This window comes from Pogona vitticeps, chromosome 1 (genome assembly GCF_051106095.1).
Source record: "Pogona vitticeps strain Pit_001003342236 chromosome 1, PviZW2.1, whole genome shotgun sequence".
Classification (NCBI taxonomy): domain Eukaryota; kingdom Metazoa; phylum Chordata; class Lepidosauria; order Squamata; family Agamidae; genus Pogona; species Pogona vitticeps.
Window position 1 is genome coordinate 274,471,499 of NC_135783.1, and position 20,098 is coordinate 274,491,596.

General features: G+C 41.7%; 1 protein-coding gene across 4 annotated transcripts in view; it reads right to left on the minus strand.

The window, feature by feature from the left end:
- The window catches only part of BBOX1 (gamma-butyrobetaine hydroxylase 1), a 67,024-nt gene extending 54,067 nt beyond the window's left edge, over nucleotides 1-12,957 (minus strand). The window contains exons 1-2 of one of the 4 annotated variants that reach the window (XM_020790418.3): nucleotides 12,675-12,951; nucleotides 4,472-4,549 (exon numbers count right to left, since the gene is read on the minus strand). The gene's annotated coding sequence lies outside the window, so the exon portion shown is untranslated. Of the gene's footprint in view, nucleotides 1-4,471; nucleotides 4,550-12,006; nucleotides 12,309-12,674 lie in introns of those variants that run through there. The other 3 variants (XM_020790417.3, XM_020790421.3, XM_020790420.3) reach the window with 3 other exon arrangements.
- Nucleotides 12,958-20,098: the final 7,141 nt, after the last annotated feature.

Here is a 20,098-nt window from a genome sequence, read left to right on the forward strand (position 1 = left end):
CTGTTTAGCGAAATAATCATCTAGCGAAAAGCATTTCCCCATTGGAATGCATTGAAATCTGTTTAATGCATTCCAATGGGGATGAATCATCGTTGTTTAGCAAAGATCGCCCATAGGAAAGCCGCTTTGTGAACCGTCGATCAGTTTAAATAGCTGTCTAGCGAAGCTTAGGTCCCGAAAACACCCATTTTGCGAGCATGGAGGGAGCTGTCAAAATAGCTATCTAATGAAAATTGGTTTGTGAAGCAGGGACCAAACATTGTCCAGCGAAATTCCCCCATAGGAATCACAGTTTTGCGAATCGCTATAGCGATCGCAAAAAGTCAATGTCTAGCGAAAAAACTGTCATACAGGGTAACTCTAGCGAGGCACCACTGTAATAGGAATACATTCAGAAGACAGAGTAAATCAGCAAATACCCAAGAGTATACTCAGTTGTAAATGGAAAATAGAAGTAATCAGGAAGTAAGAAACAAAAGCAGCTGGCTTTCCTACTGCAATAGACCTCTGTCTAATTCTGTAACGTGTGGCCTATTCTTCCTCTCCTCAAGAAGTCCGTATTTAAGGTGAAATACCATGTGTCTGAAAGATAGTTTGGTCCTGCAGGTGAGATGCAGCACTTCAAAAACAGTAAGCATAGTATTGCAACTGTTCAGATGAATGAGTTCTGCTATGAAGCCCAAACTTTATAATTTGGTTTTCATATGTGAATATATATTTGGACAATCGCTGGAATTGGTTTACCCTTTTTTTATCTGCATTTAAAAAGTAGTTGCTGCCTCTACTTGTTTGCCAAAAGGGAGATTTTCTCTGAATACAAAGGAAACTTAACTGGACAACTAATCAATTGAAACCTCTGGATAGTCTGAGAAATGTTGGCAGGGATTTAATGATGTCTAATATCTCAAAAGACCTCCTAAAGTGTTATTAAACTTTGTAGATTAAATGCACTAGGTTGGGAGAAGAGTGAACAGATTCCGTTCCTCTCACATTTCCTTTGGCCTCCACAAGTGGATGGCAACTTTCTGAAGTAAACATACTGTTTTCATAAAGGCTCTTAACAGAATTCTGCATACTACATTCAAAATTGTAGCCATATTCAGGTATTATATACAGTAGAATATGCTCACCAGGCACGCATACTCACTTCCTTTCTGTGGACATTGGCCCACTGCAGGAAGAGGCGGTTATGATAATTCAAGATAATATTTTGCTTCCTTTTCCATTGCGTAATCATGTCATCACAGTATCAAGGAAAGCACACAGTGGCTGAAATCCTGATGTGTAGCTACACTTGTGTAACCTGTCATTACACATGCAGCAGCAATAACAACCAAGGTGAAAGTGCTACTCATGAATGATTTCTGCATGTGCATTGTGAATTCAATTGTGACAGGATCCCCCCAACAGCTTGCACAATCGACTTACACAATCCTTGCTGCCTAGGCAGAACACCTGGCAAAATTATGTCTGCATAACTTTATGTTAATAGCAGCATACAGAATTCTGGCCAATGAGTCAAACACATCATGCGTTAAGAACCTGACATTGGGGTCTTCAGCCATATGCTAGGGTTGGTCATGACTTCCATGTCATTTTACCGACATGGCATCATGATAGTACAGGCAGGCAACTCCAAGGAGAAAGAATAAGAATAAACATACTGAAGATGTATAAGCGTATTCAGAATAAGTATGAAGTAATAGTGTAATGTGGTGCAATAATGGCAAAGCTGCAATGATGAAACCTGAGAAATAGCCTTTACAAACAAATATGTTTAGAAAGAAGACATACTAGACATACCCTCCCATAGAGGGCAACACCCAGAACAAACAAATAATCACTGTTTATTTTGCTTATTCCAAATGTTACAGCCATTGAACTTGTTAAGCTAACTCTAACCTCTGGCCTACTAATTCAATGGGGCTACTCTAGCTGGGACTAAGAATTGGTTTTGGCTGAACTACTGCATGGGTAGGGATGTGGTGGAGCTGCGGGCTAAACCGCAGAAGCCTGTGCTGCAGGGTCAGAAGACCAGCAGTCGTAAGATCGAATCCACGCAACGGAGTGAGCTCCCGTTGCTTCTCCCAGCTCCCGCCAACCTAGCGGTTCGAAAGCATGCAAATGCAAGTAGATAAATAGGGACCACTTTGGTGGGAAGGTAACAGTGTTCCGTGTCTAAGTCGCACTGGCCACGTGACCACGGAAGATTGTCTTCAGACAAAACGTTGGCTCTGCGGCTTGGAAACGGGGATGAGCACCGCCCCCTAGAGTCGGACACGACTGGACAAAAATTGTCAAGGGGAACCTTTACCTTTACCTTACTGCATGGGTGACCCTTTCTAGAAAAATACTAGTTTCAGTATTACAGCAAACTATTATTAGATACTATTCTTTAAACAAATCAAAAGGGATTCCTTCCCACCTCACTGTGGCAATGTTTCTCAGGAGCTCTGAGTCTGCTTTTTGCACTTGCTTAAAAAAGAAAAAGATCAACATCCAATGACAATTTCAAATTTCAGCATAATACGTACGTTGGCCCTCAGCATCCAAGATGAGAAAAACACAGAACCTTTACTTAATTTATGGGAGGAATGGGTGTGTACAAAGCTGAGTGTAACCTCAGGCATTAAAGGAAAAAAGTGGATTAATGAGTAAGTCACACTTCTGTGTCTCACTATTCCAATACAGTATTCAAAGAAAGCTTACATGTTTCCCATATGCTGAGACACATAAAATACTACATCATATGGAATTCACACACCACGATGGGGTGAGTCTGGGATTACAGCCCTAAAGATGTTTCCTTTCCACTCTGGCCAGACGAAGACACAACTGGACCTTCTTAGTTAATTTCCCAACAGCAACAGGTAAGGATCAGCAGCTGGTAGACATATATCTGGGCACTGGATGCAATATGAGACAATGGATGGAATAGTGATGATCAAAACATTTTAATTTTTGAAGCAGTTTTGGCAATTGTTAATCTGCCTTTTCCAGATTTCAAAATTTATAAAAATAGTATTTCATAAGAATCAGATGGAACTTTTCTTAACTAAATTGCAAGTTACTTCACACCTCAGAAAAGGGTCCTCAGTGGCACTTATTCTGCTAATATGCAAAGCTGTTTAGAATTAATCCATTAGAAGGTGGACTATAAGGCGGTGCATCTGTTGTCAACTATGACTATTACATATATAGTAAATTATATATTAAACATAAAATGCAGAGTAAAATTATGGGGCAAAGGAAAATAGGGGGGAAAAAGAGGCAGACAGGATGCCAAGAAATGACCATTAAAGGAAATTGGAGTTCAGAATATATGAGGTGAGATTTTAAATGTCATATTGAAATGTGCTTTAAATACTCCTCTTACAGTGGTTATAAATTTCTTTAAGACTAAATATTTTACAAGGCAATATTTGGCATGCATATACTACGACAGTACTTCATATACTTACTGAATTAGTACTGCACTGACCTGGAAGACCACCTATGCCTGAAGTATGCAGAAACAGCTTGAAGTCTTTTACATAGAATAGCCATTTATGTGCAATCAGTGGGAGGTCAGTTTTATAAAAGGTACACATAATTTTACAACCAGTTACATTGTTGCCAAACATGTATAAAACCTTATACAGTTTCCCAGTTTCTGATAAGGAAAGTATAAAACAGCAAGCTGATGGGAGTTGTTAGTAAAGTAAGATCTTGACTCAGAAAATATCTGTAAAATTGGCAACCTACACTGGCAACAAAAAGCTGAAATGAAAGTTGAAGATCAGATGACAGAGGAAATTGAGGCATGAAGGCTACCACAAGGTTATATGCTCTCTCTGCTGCTTTTTCATTTCTACACCATCTTCACAGAGGCACTTGTTGATATAAATGATGTTATCATTGTCAATTATCCAGTAAGAAAATGATACAATTTAGAAATGACTATTTAGATGCAAAGTTACTCAGTAAAAGTTAATGACGTAAGTTAAAAAAAACAAAAGGTAAAATGCATGTTAAGGAAACTAAGTTTGTGGAAGGGTAAAGGTAAAGGTTCCCCTTGACATTTAGTCCAGTCATGTCCGACTCTAGGTGCTCATCCCCGTTTCCAAGCCATAGAGCCAGCATTTGTCTGAAGACAGTTTCCATGATCATGTGGCCAGCACGACTAGACACGGGACGCTGTTACCGTCCCACCAAGGTGCTACCTATTTATCTACTCGCATTTTTACATGCTTCCAAACTGCTAGGTTGGCAGGAACTGGGACAAGCAACAGGAGCTCACTCCATCGCGTGGATTCGATCTTACGACTGCTGGTCTTCTGACCTTGCAGCACAGAGGCTTCTGCGGTTTAACCCATAGCGCCACCACGTCCCTTGCTTTCTGGTAGTTTGTGGTAGTCAGTACAAAACAAGCAGCTTAAGAAATACAGTAAGAAATCCCAAATGAAACCATGGGAGGTATTGTGAAAACTACCTTGGAATTTGGTTGAATGAAGAGTGGAATTCCAATCACACAATAAAGGCTAGAATAGAAATGGTCCAGAGCATCTTCCTTAACATGAAGAATATAATATGTATTAACAAAAAATATACAATTGCATTTATATCCCACCATTCTCCCAACTTGTGGACCTAAGGTAGCTGTGTGGTATAGAACTGTGAAGTTTAATAGTGGCAACTGTAGAAAAAAAGAAATACAAGGGCTTGAAATGTGGATTTACTGCAGGAAGCTAAGAATTTATTGGATTGAAAGACTGACTAATGAAGTACTGTACTGAAGTGAGAGAAGAATGATTAAGAAATCATAACAAAAATTAAAAGTACAAAGCTAGAACATTGTGGTTATATGAACAACAAAATATACATTGTTAGATTAGTTATTTAAGGTTAAATAAATGGGAAACAAACTGCAGGAAAGAGAAGAACCTAAGAGACTGGGTTAGCTGTGACACAACATCATTTTTCAGAGTTGTTTCCATAGCCAATACTGTTGTAGTGATGTCCAACCTCGGGCAGGGAAGAGAGGAGGAAGAAGCTCTCCACATGGATGAACTCTAAATATAATTAGGATTGGAATTTTAAAATTGTTTAGAATTAGCATGTTAAACAACCCAGGATCATATCAAAGTCCTATACGGATTCCATGTCTTCAAAAGGAGACTGCTCCTTTTTTTCTGGGGTCATCGTGCTGATAGTAACAAAGCTCCTGTGGAGACCAACAGCATCACATTCTAAAGAGCTCACCTCACACGACCTCTTGTCCCAAAGTTTACCAAAAAACAAAACAAAACCCTTTTACATCTCAAAATAACCCACAGTAAACACATTCCAGGCATTTTATTACAATAACTGGGGTACACAGTGCACATAAATGTGGATAGTTCTTTGGTGGCTGGATACATTTTAAGACAGAATATAGACTGGTTTTTGATCCTGCTCAGTCGTACCACATTTCTCCCCAATTCACTGCCAAGGACCAGCTTTGTAAGACATTACTGTTCTGCAGCTGAGAGCTCTTTCCAGCCCAGCAGCTAAGACCCATGCCTTTGCACTGCCACAATATCCTTTGTTCAGATGTTGCTATAAGAGCAGTACCGGTACTTCATCAGCAAAGGGGATCTTTATTACCATGAATTTCACATCTAATCTAAAAAGCAATGAATCTCAGATTTAGAAGTTACACCTATAACATGGAAGCTAGCTGATGGAATGGAAAGAGTTATCAAAGTACAGGTACATAAAAGTATATAAAAAAGACATTATTGTACATGTTGATTATTTTTTACTTCTTATTTTCTTTGGCTGATTCATGGCAGTGACAAAAAAACAAATTCTAGGAGCAAGATTTCACAGTCTCTCACCTTTATAGTATGATTGTAAAACCTAGGCTGGTGTTCCAGTCTAGTTGCTGCTTTTAGCCAATTCTGCCAAAATAGCACTTTTTTCAACAATTTTGGCCTCTTTGTTGTTGACGGTTAGCTTTGTTGTATCTTAAGCAGTGTTACAGATGAGATCTTATTCTTTATCTTGTGAGACTTGAAAACATTGTCATTTAGTGGCTATTTGTGGCAGCTGAATTGTTAAGCTGTTGGGTACATCTGCCCCTCACTTCTCTTCTCCCTGTGTAACATCCGATGAAAGCTGCACTGCAGGTAGTTTAAAACCCTTTTTTCCACACTCTGTGCAAAAAATTCTTGTGAATTTTGTTGTGAATCTTACACTGGCTTTACATTTCTTGTGAATCCAGTGCACGTTAAGAACTCCAGCCTTACTTGTACAAGTTTATACCAGAATTAACACATTCAAAAATTAAAAATTACATAAAAAATAAAAAGCACTGTGGCTGCTGATTAAAACACACAAAGACATATGCATTTCATGGAACAATCACTAGGAAAGATATACAAGGGGAGAAAGCTCATTTGTTGAATGTCTGGGACGCAAATATCATGCCAGAGGAGACATACCAGAGAAACATCAGCAAGCATTAATGTAAACTTTTAACTGTACAGAATTCTGGCATAGGATGTCTTCAAAAAGTCATCCCATGTGTGTACTGAGAATTTGTGTATTTATGTGGTAATCAGTATGACCTTTTTAGAGCAGCTGTGAAATTTATCATTTTCAATTATTATTTTCTGTTTATTTTTATTTATTTTTAATTGTCTTTTTGTTATATTTTACTTAATTTATTTTAGTTTGTTTTATTTTATTATCTTTATCTCACTTATTTTTGAAATAAATGCATATTTTTCTACTTAAATTTCATTTAAACTATCAAGTTAAATTTTATTTAAACTGCTTAATTTTATTTTATTTAAATTGCTAATCAGATAAATTACCCAAATTGATAATTTGATTAATTTGATAATTGATAATAGTTTAAGTTTGTATTATTATTTAATGTTGGATCAATTTTATTGATCAATTTTATTGTTATTATTGTTTACTGCAATAATTTAGTGTATCCTTTTTTTTTCTTTTGATATGGACTGGAAGGCTTGCCCCCCCCCCCCCAACGAGGGTTCTAACATCCAAGTGATTATGGATAGAGGGAGGTATAGCGATGGCACAGTTCCCACTCGTTTTAGAAGAACGGTGAACAGATGTTTGAAGGTTGTTCACTGTTCTGGCACTGTGACCACCTGCCAGTCTCGAGGTAGCCAGATCAGCTGGCCCTCCACTCTAAAACTGATGCTGTTGAATGCCAGGTCTGTATCCAATAAATCCCAGATTATTCAAGATCTTATTCTGGAGGAAGATGCAGACCTGGCGTGCATAACCAAAACTTGGATGGGCAGGGAAGGGGGAGTTCCCTTGACCCTTGCCTGTCCTCCTGGTTATGCAGTCCAGCACCAGGGTAGACTGGAGGCGTGGGGGGGGGGAGTAGCCATTGTTTATAAAAAAATACTCTGGAGGTTACTAAGTGCAATATGGTGGTATAGCCGGGTCTGGAGGCCCTCAACGTGTTGATTGGGGGCAGGGATGGTACTGGGATTTTGCTGGGTTACCACGCTCTCCGCGACCCAGTCACCTCCCTGCCGGAGCTGGCGCACTTTGTCTCTGCTGCACTGTTGGAGTCCCGCGGGGAGCATGGACCTATTTTAATGGTCCACCCTCGAAGGTTACTGAATCACGATTCCAGGATATCATGAGAGGGATTCCAGCTGATCTGTCTGGCGCTCCTGTCGAGGCTCTGGTTGATGGCTGGCTTGCTGCCACCACTAGGACTGTAGACACAATTGCTCCTAAATGCCCTCTCCGGCTCAGAGCTTGGCCAGGGTCTTGGTTTAACCAGGATCTGAGAGCTATGAAGCGAAATAGGAGATGGCTAGAGTGCAACTGGAAACAGGAACCAACGGATTATAATAGGAAAGCTGTCAGGATCATGACTAACCTCTACCTTGCTAAGGTGAGGGCAGCCAGTTGAGCGTACTTCACTAACCGGATAAGCAAAGCTTCAAATCAGCAGGCAGAACTTTTCCGTATAGATCATGATCTATCCAGAATTGGTCTAAGTGATGGCCCTCCTACTAGTATCTCACCTGACCAATTTGCAGCATTTTTAAAATCTAAAGTGGAGGCCATCTGCTGTGACCTCTCTCCTTTTTAAAATGCAGTAGATCGAGCAGGGATGTTCAGCGCTCTGCCTTGCCCAGTGAGAGTTGAATTCTTTCAGCCTGTGACGCCAGAGATGGTGAACAAAGTGCTTGATCACTATCGGGCCACCACTTCCTCCCTTGCCCAGCCTGGCTAATCAAAGCAGCCAGGCCTATAACAATTGAATGGGCCAATGTTTCCTTCCTTAGTAAAGTGGTGGACAGGGTGGTGGCTAATCAGCTTCTGGCTCTTTTGGATGAAACCAATGCCCTGGATCCATTCCAGTCGGGCTTCAACGGCACTGGTCACACTGTTGGATGACCTGTTGAGGGAGGCTGACGGGGGCAAAATGTCCTTGTTGGTCCTCCTCGATATCTCAGCCGCCTTTGATACCGTCGACCATGGTATCCTCCTGGGGAGGCTCTCTGAGCTGGGAATCAGTGGCCTGGTGTTTGCCTGGCTCCGATCTTACTTGGAGGACTGTCCTCAGAGAGTACAGCTTGGGGAGAGTGTTTCAGCCCCGTGGAGTCTCAATTGTGGGGTTCCACAGGGCTCAATCATTTCCTCAGTGCTGTTTAAAATATATATATGAAGCCACTGAGTGGGGTCATCAGGAGGTGTGGGGTCTCATGCCATCAGTATGCTGATGACACTCAGCTCTACGTCTCCTTTTCACCTACTTCAGTGGATGCCGTTCTGTGCCTTCAGTGATGTCTGGAGGCTGAACCTGGACAAGACAGAGGTCCTGAGGGTGGGCAGCCCATCCATTGATGGTTTGAGAAACTCCCTCTCTTTTTGTGGGGGTGACTCTTACCGCGAAGAGTGAGGTTTACAGCTTGGAAGTATACCTGGATCCAGTGCTTACCATGGCAACCCAGGTGGCATCAGTGGTCCGCTCCGCCTATTACGACCTATGGCGGATTGCCCAGCTGTGTCCCTATCTTGATGGCGGGGCCCTCACCACTCTGGTTCATATGCTTGTAATCTCAAGATTAGACCACTATAATGCGCTGTACATGGGGCTACCTTTGAGATTGATGCAGAAGGTTCAAATGGTGCAGAATGAAGCAGCCTGACTACTTATAAGGACGAGAAAACACCAGCATATCTCTCCCACTCTGGCTGCCTTGCATTGGCTGCCCATTCGTTTCTGCATTGATTTCAAAGTGTTAATGATGACATATAAAGCCCTAAACAGTTTAGGACCTAGATATCTAGCGGAACGCCTTCTCCCACCTAGATCTACTCGCATCACTTGCTATAGCCAGGGAAGACGGCGGAGGGGCCTAATGCTGAGAGAGGCCCGGAAAGAAAGAACAAGAAAGTGGGCCTTCTCAGCAGTGGCCCCTTGATTTTGGAACAGCCTGCTGTCAGAGATCTGCCTGGTACTCTCGATGGGTGTTTTAAAGAACCAATTAAAAACTTGGCTCCTGCCAATACTTGACTTTTATTTCTTAATTAGTTTTTTGTTAATAATACTTTGCCCATCTCATGAGAAGAGAAGACTCCCTGGAAAAGACCCTGATGTTGGGAAAGTGTGAAGGCAAGAGGAGAAGGGGACAACAGAGGACAAGATGGCTGGACAGTGTCACAGAAGCTACTAATTTTCCCACCTTGATTAATACTTTACTGTTGATTTAATTGTTGTTTTAACTGTTTTATGAAAAATTGTATTGTAAGCCGCCCTGAGTAGACATTGTCTAGAAGGGTGGGATAAAAAGCAAATAAATAAATAAATAAATAAATAAATAAATAAATAAATAAATAAATAAATAAATAAATAAATAAATAAATAATCTTGATACTGTTTATATTAAATTCCACATTGGATACATTACTCATGGGAAGCATATCCTAACCTTCCCACTGGAGTGGGCTGTGGTCCACAAAAGATTATGCCAAATACCAAGGGAACTCTCTGTTGATCTCATTAAGAGATTTTTTTTAAAATGAAATTATGAGTGACAAAAGTAAAAATATGTGCACAGTTGTGTTTCTCATATATATCCATTTTGCAGAGACCCACAATAGGCTGCAACTATCCATCTCTGGTGCAGATGCATGTTCCCTACTCACTGCAGAACTTTCTTCTAAAACTCTGACAGCATAATCTTGTGCATGTTGTTCAGCAACACATCCCACCGAGGGCCTCGCTAGATGAGACTGATGCCATCTCTACAAACTGTTCACCCTTGGGAGAAAAGGATGGTTTATTCTAAGAGCCTGCTTTAATTTGCATTTGGCAAACTTCCTTGCTTTTGCATTGTACTTGGACATTTTGGAAACAGCACAACCTAGTTTGCACGTTTTATGTCTCAGGCTTACGTCATTTAAAAGACTAGCATGCCTGGAGAGATAAGGTTGTAAGAGGAGGAACTACATATTTATCTTAACATGTGATTTGACTCAGCTCATGAAACATTCCAAAGCATGAGTGGATGGTACTTGATTACACCCTGAGACCCAACTGCCGTTTTTCGACACCTCTTTCCTCTTTTCCCAGATCTTTCCCTGTTGTTTCTCAAAGCTGTGTACGACACTCCAAAGACGAGGCAAAGGCAACAGCTCTTACTGCGTCCTCTTGTTTAGACCAAAAGTCTATATAGCCCAGCCATCACTCTACCATTGCCGACCAGATAATAAGGGAGATTTATAACAATACACCAGAACAATAGCACCCTCTGGTCACCTTCCCCAGCAGCTTGTATAGTGAAACATACTATCCTATATAGCCAACATGATTAGTAACCCTTGGTCTTTCAAAATCGGCATGCTTTAAAGCACTGGTTCTTAACCTTTGTTACTCAGATGTTTTTGGACTGCAACTCCCAGAAGCCTTCACCATCACCTCTGCTGGCTGGGATTTCTGGGAGTTGCAGTTCAAAAACACCTGAGTAACAAAGGTTAAGAACCACTGCTTTAAAGCATATAAAGTGACTGATCCATCATGATCATACTAATAACAAATGCATTCTCACAATGTGTGTTTCTAAGTAATCAAATATGCACCAGCCACATGCAGGAGGTATCAGCAGGTTTTCAGGAACCTCATGGTTCAAAGAAGAGGAATACTGTATATATTTAGGATTTTAAAAATATACTGTTGCCCAGTTACTCTTGGGGAAGGAATAGGAACAATGGAATACTGTAGTGTTCTTAAAAAAGGTGTAGCTGGCACCCTCAATAACTGTGCTCCACTCTGCCACTGGTCCCATCACCTCCTGGCAAATAGAAGGGGAAGATATGGAGGCAGTGACAGATTTTACTTTCTTGGGCTCCATGATCACTGCAGATGGTGACAGTAGCCACGAAATTAAAAGACGCCTGCTTCTGGGGAGGAAAGCGATGACAAACCTAGACAGCACCTTAAAAAGCAGAAACATCACCTTGCCAACAAAGGTCCGCATAGTCAGAGCTATGGTTTTTCCAGTAGTGATGTATGGAAGTGAGAGCTGGACCATAAAGAAGGCTGACCGCCAAAGAATTGATATTTTTGAATTGTGGTGCTGATGGAGACTCTTGAGAGTCCCCCGGACTGCAAAGAGAGCAAACCTACCCATTTTGAAGGAAATCAGCCCTGAGTGCTCACTGGAAGGACAGATCCTGAAGCTGAGGCTCCAATACTTTGGCCATCTCATGAGAAGGGGTGACTCCCTGGAAAAAACCCTGATGTTGGGAAAGTGTGAAGGCAAAAGGAGAAAGGGACGACAGAGGATGAGATGGTGGACAGCATCACTGAAGCTACCAATATGAATTTGACCAAACTCTGGAAGGCAGTGGAAGACAAGAGGGCCTGGCGTGCTCTGGTCCTTGGGGTCATGAAGAGTCGGAGCCACTTAACGACTAAACATCATCAACAAATCCAAAATGGCAACATTTTCAAGCACTGATGTTCAAATGCCATCTTACTGATGATGAACGTAAGGATGCCAATCTTGCCATCTATTCTTGATAACTTGATACAGTAACTATTCTTGATAACGACTAAACAACAACTCTGCAATATTTCATTGCAGGTGCCACTTGTAATCCACCACAGCCACATGATTCTGTCACACTTCCACACTTCTTCTCACAGCTACGTCTATATATGGAGTGGAGTTGTACAGGCTCCAAAAAGTCTATTTGGATGCCTCAGCCGAGGCTTTTATTTATGGCTTCTCTGTTCAGAAGGCCAGCTGGAGCAGGTCTGGAAAACTTCCGTCCCTCCAGATATTTTAGCCTACAGTTCCCACCTCTCCTATCCAGCACAGCCAATGCTAAAGGATTGTGGGAGCTGTAGTCCAAAAATTATCTGGAGGGCACAAGGTTTCCGACGCTCGCCTTAAAACTTCCTGCTTTCTCTGGCGTCACAAAGCAACTCAACCGGGCGGGGAATTTATGATTTACACCCCACTCCGGGAAACAAAGCTGTCTGCCTCCTCTTTGCCCTTCTGGGGACGAAAAGGAAGACGCCCCAGTGACCTCTTGTTCTCTGGACGGCAGCGCCGTTTTTTCGCCCCCCTGAATTTCTGCAGCACCGCAGCTAGCGCGCGGAAACCGCAACTGTGGGTGGATGTGGGGCGCTACTTTCTTACCTCTTCAGTCCTTCAAACCAGGAAGGCAAAGCAAAGGTTCCTGAGCGCCCTCGCGGCGGAGTCGTCCGTGGCTTCCACTGTTGAATGGAAGGCAGGAGAAAAAGGCGGAAGCGGGCGCAGGAAACAAGGACCGGAGGTGGCCGTGTCAAGACTGTGCAAGCGTATCAGGCAAAATCCTGAGATCTGGATCCCAAATCCAAAAGTCTGGAGAGCAAGCGAGAGCGAGCGAGCGAGAATCGGGTCTGGCTGGCTTGCTCACAGACAGAAAGGACATGTGAAGGGTGCCGGATTAGGGAGAGGGGGGAGGAGGAATAGTTCTGTCTGTAAGCGTGCACTCCCCCCCCCAAGGTAAACGGTGTTTGTATGTAGGAGCTAGCAAAAACGAACAGCGCTTTGTGTTTAGTCGTTTAGTCGTGTCCGACTCTTCGTGACCCCATGGACCAGAGCACGCCAGGCCCTCCTGTCTTCTACTGCCTCCCGGAGTTGTGTCAGGTTCATGTTGGTTGCTTCGCAGACACTGTCCAGCCATCTCATCCTCGGTCGTCCCCTTCTCCTCTTGCCATCACACCTTCCTAACATCAAGGTTTTTTCCAAGGACTCTTTTCTTCTCATGAGATGGCCAAAGTACTGGAGCCTCAGCTTCAGGATCTGTCCTTCAAGTGAGCATTCAGGGTTGATTTCCTTTAGAACTGATAGGTTTGTTCTCCTTGCAGTCCAGGGGATTCTCAAGAGCCTCCTCCAGCACCACAATTCAAAGGCATCAATTCTTCGGCGGTCTGCTTTCTTTATGGTCCAGCTCTCACTTCCATACATCATGACAGGAAAAACCATAGCTTTGACTATTCGGACTTTTGTTGGCAAGGTGATGTCTCTGCTTTTCAAGATGCTGTCAAGATTTGTCATCGCTTTCCTCCCAAGAAGAAGGCGCCTTTTAATTTCAGGGCTGCTGTCTCCATCTGCAGTGATCATGGAGCCCAGCAAGATAAAATTTGACACTGCCTCCATATCTTCCCCTTCTATTTCCCAGGAGGTGATGGGACCAGTGGCCATGATCTTAGTTTTTTTGATGTTGAGTTTCAGACCGTTTTTTGCACTCTCCTCTTTCACTCTCATTACAAGGTTCTTTAATTCCTCCTCACTTTCTGCCATCAGAGTGGTATCATCTGCATATCGGAGGTTGTTGATATTTCTTCCGGCAATCTTAATTCCGGCTTGGGATTCTTCCAGTCCAGCCTTCCGCATGATGTATTCTGCATATAAGTTAAATAAGCTGGGGGACAATATACAGCCTTGCCGTACTCCTTTCCCAATTTTGAACCACTCAGTTGTTCCATGACCAGTTCTAACTGTTGCTTCCTGTCCCACATATAGGTTTCTCAGGAGACAGATAAAGTGGTCAGGCACTCCCATTTCTTTAAGAACTTGCCATAGTTTGCTGTGGTCCACACAGTCAAAGGCTTTCGCATAGTCAATGAAGCAGAAGTAGATATTTTTCTGGAACTCTCTGGCTTTCTCCATAATCCAGCACAAGTTAGCAATTTGGTCTCGAGTTCCTCTGCCTCTTCGGAATCCAGCTTGTACTTCTGGGAGTTCTCGGTCCACATACTGCTGAAGCCTACCTTGTAGGATTTTAAGCATAACTTGCTAGCGTGTGAAATGAGTGCAATTGTACGGTAGTTGGAGCATTCTTTGGCACTGCCTTTCTTTGGGATTGGGATGTAGACTGATCTTTTCCAATCCTCTGGCCACTGTTGAGTTTTCCAAACTTGCTGGCATATTGAATGTAGCACCTTAACAGCATCATCTTTCAAGATTTTAAATAGTTCAACTGGAATGCCATCACCTCCACTGGCCTTGTTGTTAGCCAGGCTTTCTAAGGCCCACTTGACTTCGCTCTCCAGGATGTCTGGCTCAAGGTCAGCAACTACATTGTCTGGGTTGTCCGGGATATCCAAATCTTTCTGATATAATTCCTCTGTGTATTCTTGCCACCTCTTCTTGACGTCTTCTGCTTCTGTTAGGTCCCTCCCATTTTTGTCTTTTATCATGTTCATCTTTGCACAAAATGTTCCTCTAATATGTCCAATTTTCCTGAACAGATCTCTGGTCTTTCCTTTTCTGTTATCTTCCTCTATTTCTTTGCATTGTTCATTTAAGAAGGCCCTCTTGTCTCTCCTTGCTATTCTTTGGAAGTCTGCATTCAAGTTTCTGTAACTTTCCCTATCTCCCTTGCATTTTGCTTCCCTTCTCCTCTCTGCTATTTCTAAGGCCTCGTTGGACAGCCACTTTGCTTTCTTGCATTTCCTTTTCTTTGGGATGGTTTTCGTTGCTGCCTCCTGGACAATGTTACGAGCCTCTATCCAAAGTTCTTCAGGCACTCTGTCCACCAAATCTAGTTCCTTAAATCTGTTCTTTACTTCCACTGTGTATTCATAAGGGATTTGGTTTAGATTATACCTGAGTGGCCCAGTGGTTTTTCCTAATCTCTTCAGTCTAAGCTTGAATTTTGCTATGAGAAGCTGATGATCAGAACCGCAGTCAGCTCCAGGTCTTGTTTTTGCTGACTGTATAGAGCTTCTCCATCTTTGGCTGCAGAGAATATAATCAATCTGATTTCGATATTGCCCATCTGGTGATTTCCATGTATAGAGTCGCCTCTTGTGTTGTTGGAAAAGAGTGTTTGTGATGACCAGCTTATTCTCTTGACAAAACTCTATTAGCCTTTGTCCTGCTTCGTTCTGAACTCCAAGGCCAAACTTCCCTGTTGTTCCTTTTATCTCTTGGCTCCCTACTTTAGCATTCCAGTCCCCTAGAATGAGAAGAACATCTTTCTTTGGTGTCAGTTCTAGAAGGTGTTGTAAATCTTCATAGAATTGTTCAATTTCAGTCTCCTCAGCAATGCTGGTTGGTGCATAAACTTGGATTATTGTGATGTTGAATGGTCTGCCTTGGATTCGTATTGACATCATTCTATCATTTTTGAGATTGTATCCCATTACAGCTTTTCCCACTCTTTTGTTGACTATGAGGGCTACTCCATTCCTTCTACGGGATTCTTGCCCACAATAGTAGATATGATAATCATCTGAGCTGAATTCGCCCATTCCTGTCCATTTTAGTTCACTGATGCCCAGGATGTCGATGTTTATTCTTGCCATCTCCTGTTTGACCACCTCCAGCTTACCAAGGTTCATAGATCTTACATTCCAGGTTCCTATGCAGTATTTTTCTTTGCAGCATTGGATTTTCCTTTCACTTCCAGGCACGTCCACAGCTGAGCGTCCTTTCGGCTTTGGCCCAACCACTTCATTAGCTCTGGAGCTACTTGTACTTGTCCTCCACTCTTCCTCAGTAGCATGTTGGACGCCTTCCGACCTGAGGGGCCCATCTTCCAGCGTCATATCTTTTAGCCTTTTGTTTCTGATCATGGGGCGTTCTTGGCAAAGATACTGGAGTGGCTTGCCATTTCCTACTCCAGGTGGATTGCGTTTAGTCGGAACTCTCCACTATGTCCTGTCCGTCTTGGGTGTCCCTGCACGGCATAGCCCATAGCTTCTCTGAGTTACTCAAGCCCCTTCGCCACGACAAGGCAGCAATCCATGAAGGAGACAGCAATCCATGAAGGAGGAACAGCGCTTTACACTGAGTTATTTATCGGTTACATTTCTATCCCTATTTACCTCTGTGACCTAAAGGTGGTGTACCAGGTGTTCACCCTCCCTGTTTCTTCTTAAGAGGTAGGTCAGGTCCAAGGTGGCTTAGTAAGTCATGGTTCAAGGAAGACTTGACCCTCCATCTGTAAAATTCAGATAATTTCAGCAGGGCAGAATTATTATCGAATTAAATCTTTTTTTTTCCTCCCCAAAGTAATTTCCCTCAAGATCCCTTTTCAGAGCGGTAGCTGTGTTAAGTCTGTTTCAGCACATAAGAATTGTGTCACTTTAAAGTAGGGATTATATAGCCAATGGGTTGTGCCTGATCATTACTGGTGTGGCTAGGGCCATTGTGATGGTGGCGACACACCTTTTTTCCCCTCATCTCACACTTCCTGTGCCACCAGCATATACCCTGTGTTTATGAAGCTGTGGCCTGTGATGCTTCACATCTGAGGAAGTGGACTGTAGCTGTAAAAGCTCATGATGAACTAAATTTTTCCCCTTTTTTATTATATTTGATGGAGATACTCAACATCAGTGGAGCTCACTTTATATGTCTTTGTAAGATTGGAGTGCAATGATAAGCACCAAACCAATGTCTCAGGACTGCCCACTGGTAGACAGCTGCTGCTGAGGTGTAGCAGCCACTGAGATGCTTGGACCCGGTTGGCTATGTGGGAACTGCTTTGTGCAATATCAGATCCTACCACAATTATTATTATTTGTGATACTCATTTCTCGCCTTTCTTCTACAGACTTCATGCATGGCTCTCCGTCCTCTCCAGCTGACCCTCACAATGACCTTGTGAGGAGGTGACGGCGAGAGGTTGTGACTGACCCACAGTCACCCATTGAGGTTCATGGCTAAAGAGAGGTTTGATCTCAGGTCACTTTAATCCCAGCCCAATCATGACACCATACTGGCAGCCTTGTAACAATGGCTGGAAGGAATGGTTTCCCTTATCCTCATGTAGCCTCTCTGGATTATGCAATGATTAGCATTGTATCTGTGGTTCTACCCAGAACCCTGTTCACAAATAAGAACAGTCTGCTTGCCTTTCTCTTCCAGATCAGCGAAGCCTCCAACCAGCATGCAGAACTTTTCTGTACAGTTCGTGATCTATGCTGACTTGGTCATAGAGAAAAGTTTAAGTATAAAATGTTAAGTTTCTAATAGGCTGTTTTTGCATTTCATCTGTCTAACAATTCAATTTAAAACTTCATATTATATTTCTGAGCTCACATTAATGGTGTTCAAGCTGTGTATGCAATGTCCAGAATGACTTTCAGTAAAAATGATATTATCAATAAATGAGATTTTCAGTAAATGTCAATGCAGAAAAATTGTTGTTTTCATATCATTCAAACTTCACAATGCAGTCAAAGGTTAGGGATAAAAAATGTTCTGATGGCTTTATAATTCGGTATTCAGCAGTTGTGAATTCATCATTCTGAGTTCTTCACAAAGTAATTTGAACTTCTCAGCCAGCAAGACAGCCTGCCCTGGCCTTATATAAGTACAGAGGTAATGAACAGGAAATTGTGAAGTTTAAAGTAATATTCAAACCAAGCCCCAAATATCCACACCACACAGTGTAAAGCCTTTTCATCAGAGTAATACCAGAAATGATGTATGTGACGATTGCAGTCTTAAAGTACTATCAAGCCAACATCATTATCAAATATCACAACATTTGGGAGGATTAAATATAAGATAGTTTAATGGAGTCACTTTCATGGAAACATAATAAAGAAGTTAAAAGACTGTTGTATGAATTAGGTTTTTAACAGTCACTTTGGCAAGCAGAATGGAGAATTAACCCAAACTGAATTTTGTGTCATACGGGAAATTAAATATTTGTGTTGGTAGAGTCTTATACAATAAGACTCTCCAAATGCAAGATCAGTAGAGCAATCTATTTAAAAAAGACTATTCTGATCCATAAGTCACATGTAGTAGCATTTAATTGCTTTAAAATGTTCCATATCCATTTTAATCCTTCCCTTAAGGATTTACTTGCTTGTCTAAGTTGTTAGAGAGATCAAACGTTTTCAGCAATTCTGTAAGTGTGCATAGTTTTACTCTGTTCTTACTGAGCTGATGGGTTAGAAATCTTGAGATTTAAAAATATAAACCAGTTTGGTCAGTGTGTTTATTATAAAAAACAGATGATGTGGTTTGTCTCTTACAAACAGAAAAAAATGTTCCTATACAAGCCTTGTATAAGGCTTGTATGCTGTACAAGAAGGAAGAAAATGCAATTTCACTTAAATGTTATACAGGAAAATTTCTATGCAGAGAAGCAAATTCTGAGATTCAAAAAAAAGATCCAGTCCTGATCCATTCTTTGGAGAACAGTGAGTGTAAAAACCTGCATATATGCTACATGGTTTTATCTGATGTAAGGCATTGAAAGCAGTTGATGTGGGGGACACTGGTGCTACAAGATATCTTGACAGAATCAATACAAACAGGGACAAAGCCAATTTGATGCACATCTAGCCATCCACTAGAATGCTGTATTTGATGTGGTTTTTATTGTTGTTGTTAGAAACGATCACTGTAATGTAGTTCAGGGCAAAAAAAAAAGTGATGAAAAGCCCATTTGAGGATTGCCTATCTCAATAATAATCCCTAAAAAACGATTGAGTAAGGCAAGTCATTATCCTTTTGTCAAAGGTTGGAAGTGGTAGGGTGAAGAAGGAGTGGAAGCAAACAAAACACAATTACTTTCCTAAGGTCATCTGGTAGATTTATGGTTGTCAATCTGTGATATGAGCCAGACTCTATATAATATTTCATGTTTTAATGCCACTTTTAACTACAGGAAGGGCAGTGGTGATGAAAAAGGCAAGGAGGGACTTCATCATTTCCTGTCTTAAAGAAAATGCATGAAATTCTTCAAAAATTATGAACTGTGTTCTTACGTTCTGCCTAGTTACACTGGTCACCTGTTTGTTTCCTAGCCCAATTTTATTGGTGATTGTCATTGCTCTAAATCAGTGGTTCCCAACCTTAGGTAACTTATGTATTCTTGGACTGCAGTTCCCAGAAGCCTTCACCACTGGCTGTACTGGCCAGGGTTTCTGGGAGCTACAGTCAAAGAACATCTGGGTTACCCAAGGTTGGGAACCACCGCTAAATGTTTGTGCCTGGTTATTGATGTATGAATGTAAACCTCTGTTAACTTTTCTAGATTTTTAATATCAAGGTCAGTAAGAACTATCAGATTACAAGAGACAGATTTTTCAGCTGTGGTGCCATTCCTGTAAAATTTCTTTTTCTTTGGGCCAGGATCAAAAATTAGAATGAGAATTAGAAACATTGTTGCAGGCCTGATGCTGAAACACACTTCGCCCTTCCGCAAGCAATGTGTTCAGCAATGTTTGCTTAATCTATTCATCCTATGGAATGTATGGTGGATACAGCCAGAGATCCAAGTGGAAAAGTATCTTGTCCAAATAGAGTAAAGCACACTCCCATTCTAGATTACATAATAGCTGTGCAAACGTATGACTCATTACCATTATCCTGTTTTTAAATGCCTATAAAAATGGACCTTTAATACAGAAATATCTAAAGTAATGTGTAATGAAAATCTGGAATTCACTTTGTTTATGGTGTGCTGCACGTTTTTCTTACAAGCACAATATCGTCTTACAGAAACATTTACCGTTATGTTAGTTTACGTATTTTATTCAGCCCCAGGTTGGCCATCATTATAGTCCAATTAAGATGGAGTAGTTTAATTCAGGGTTATTTTACCC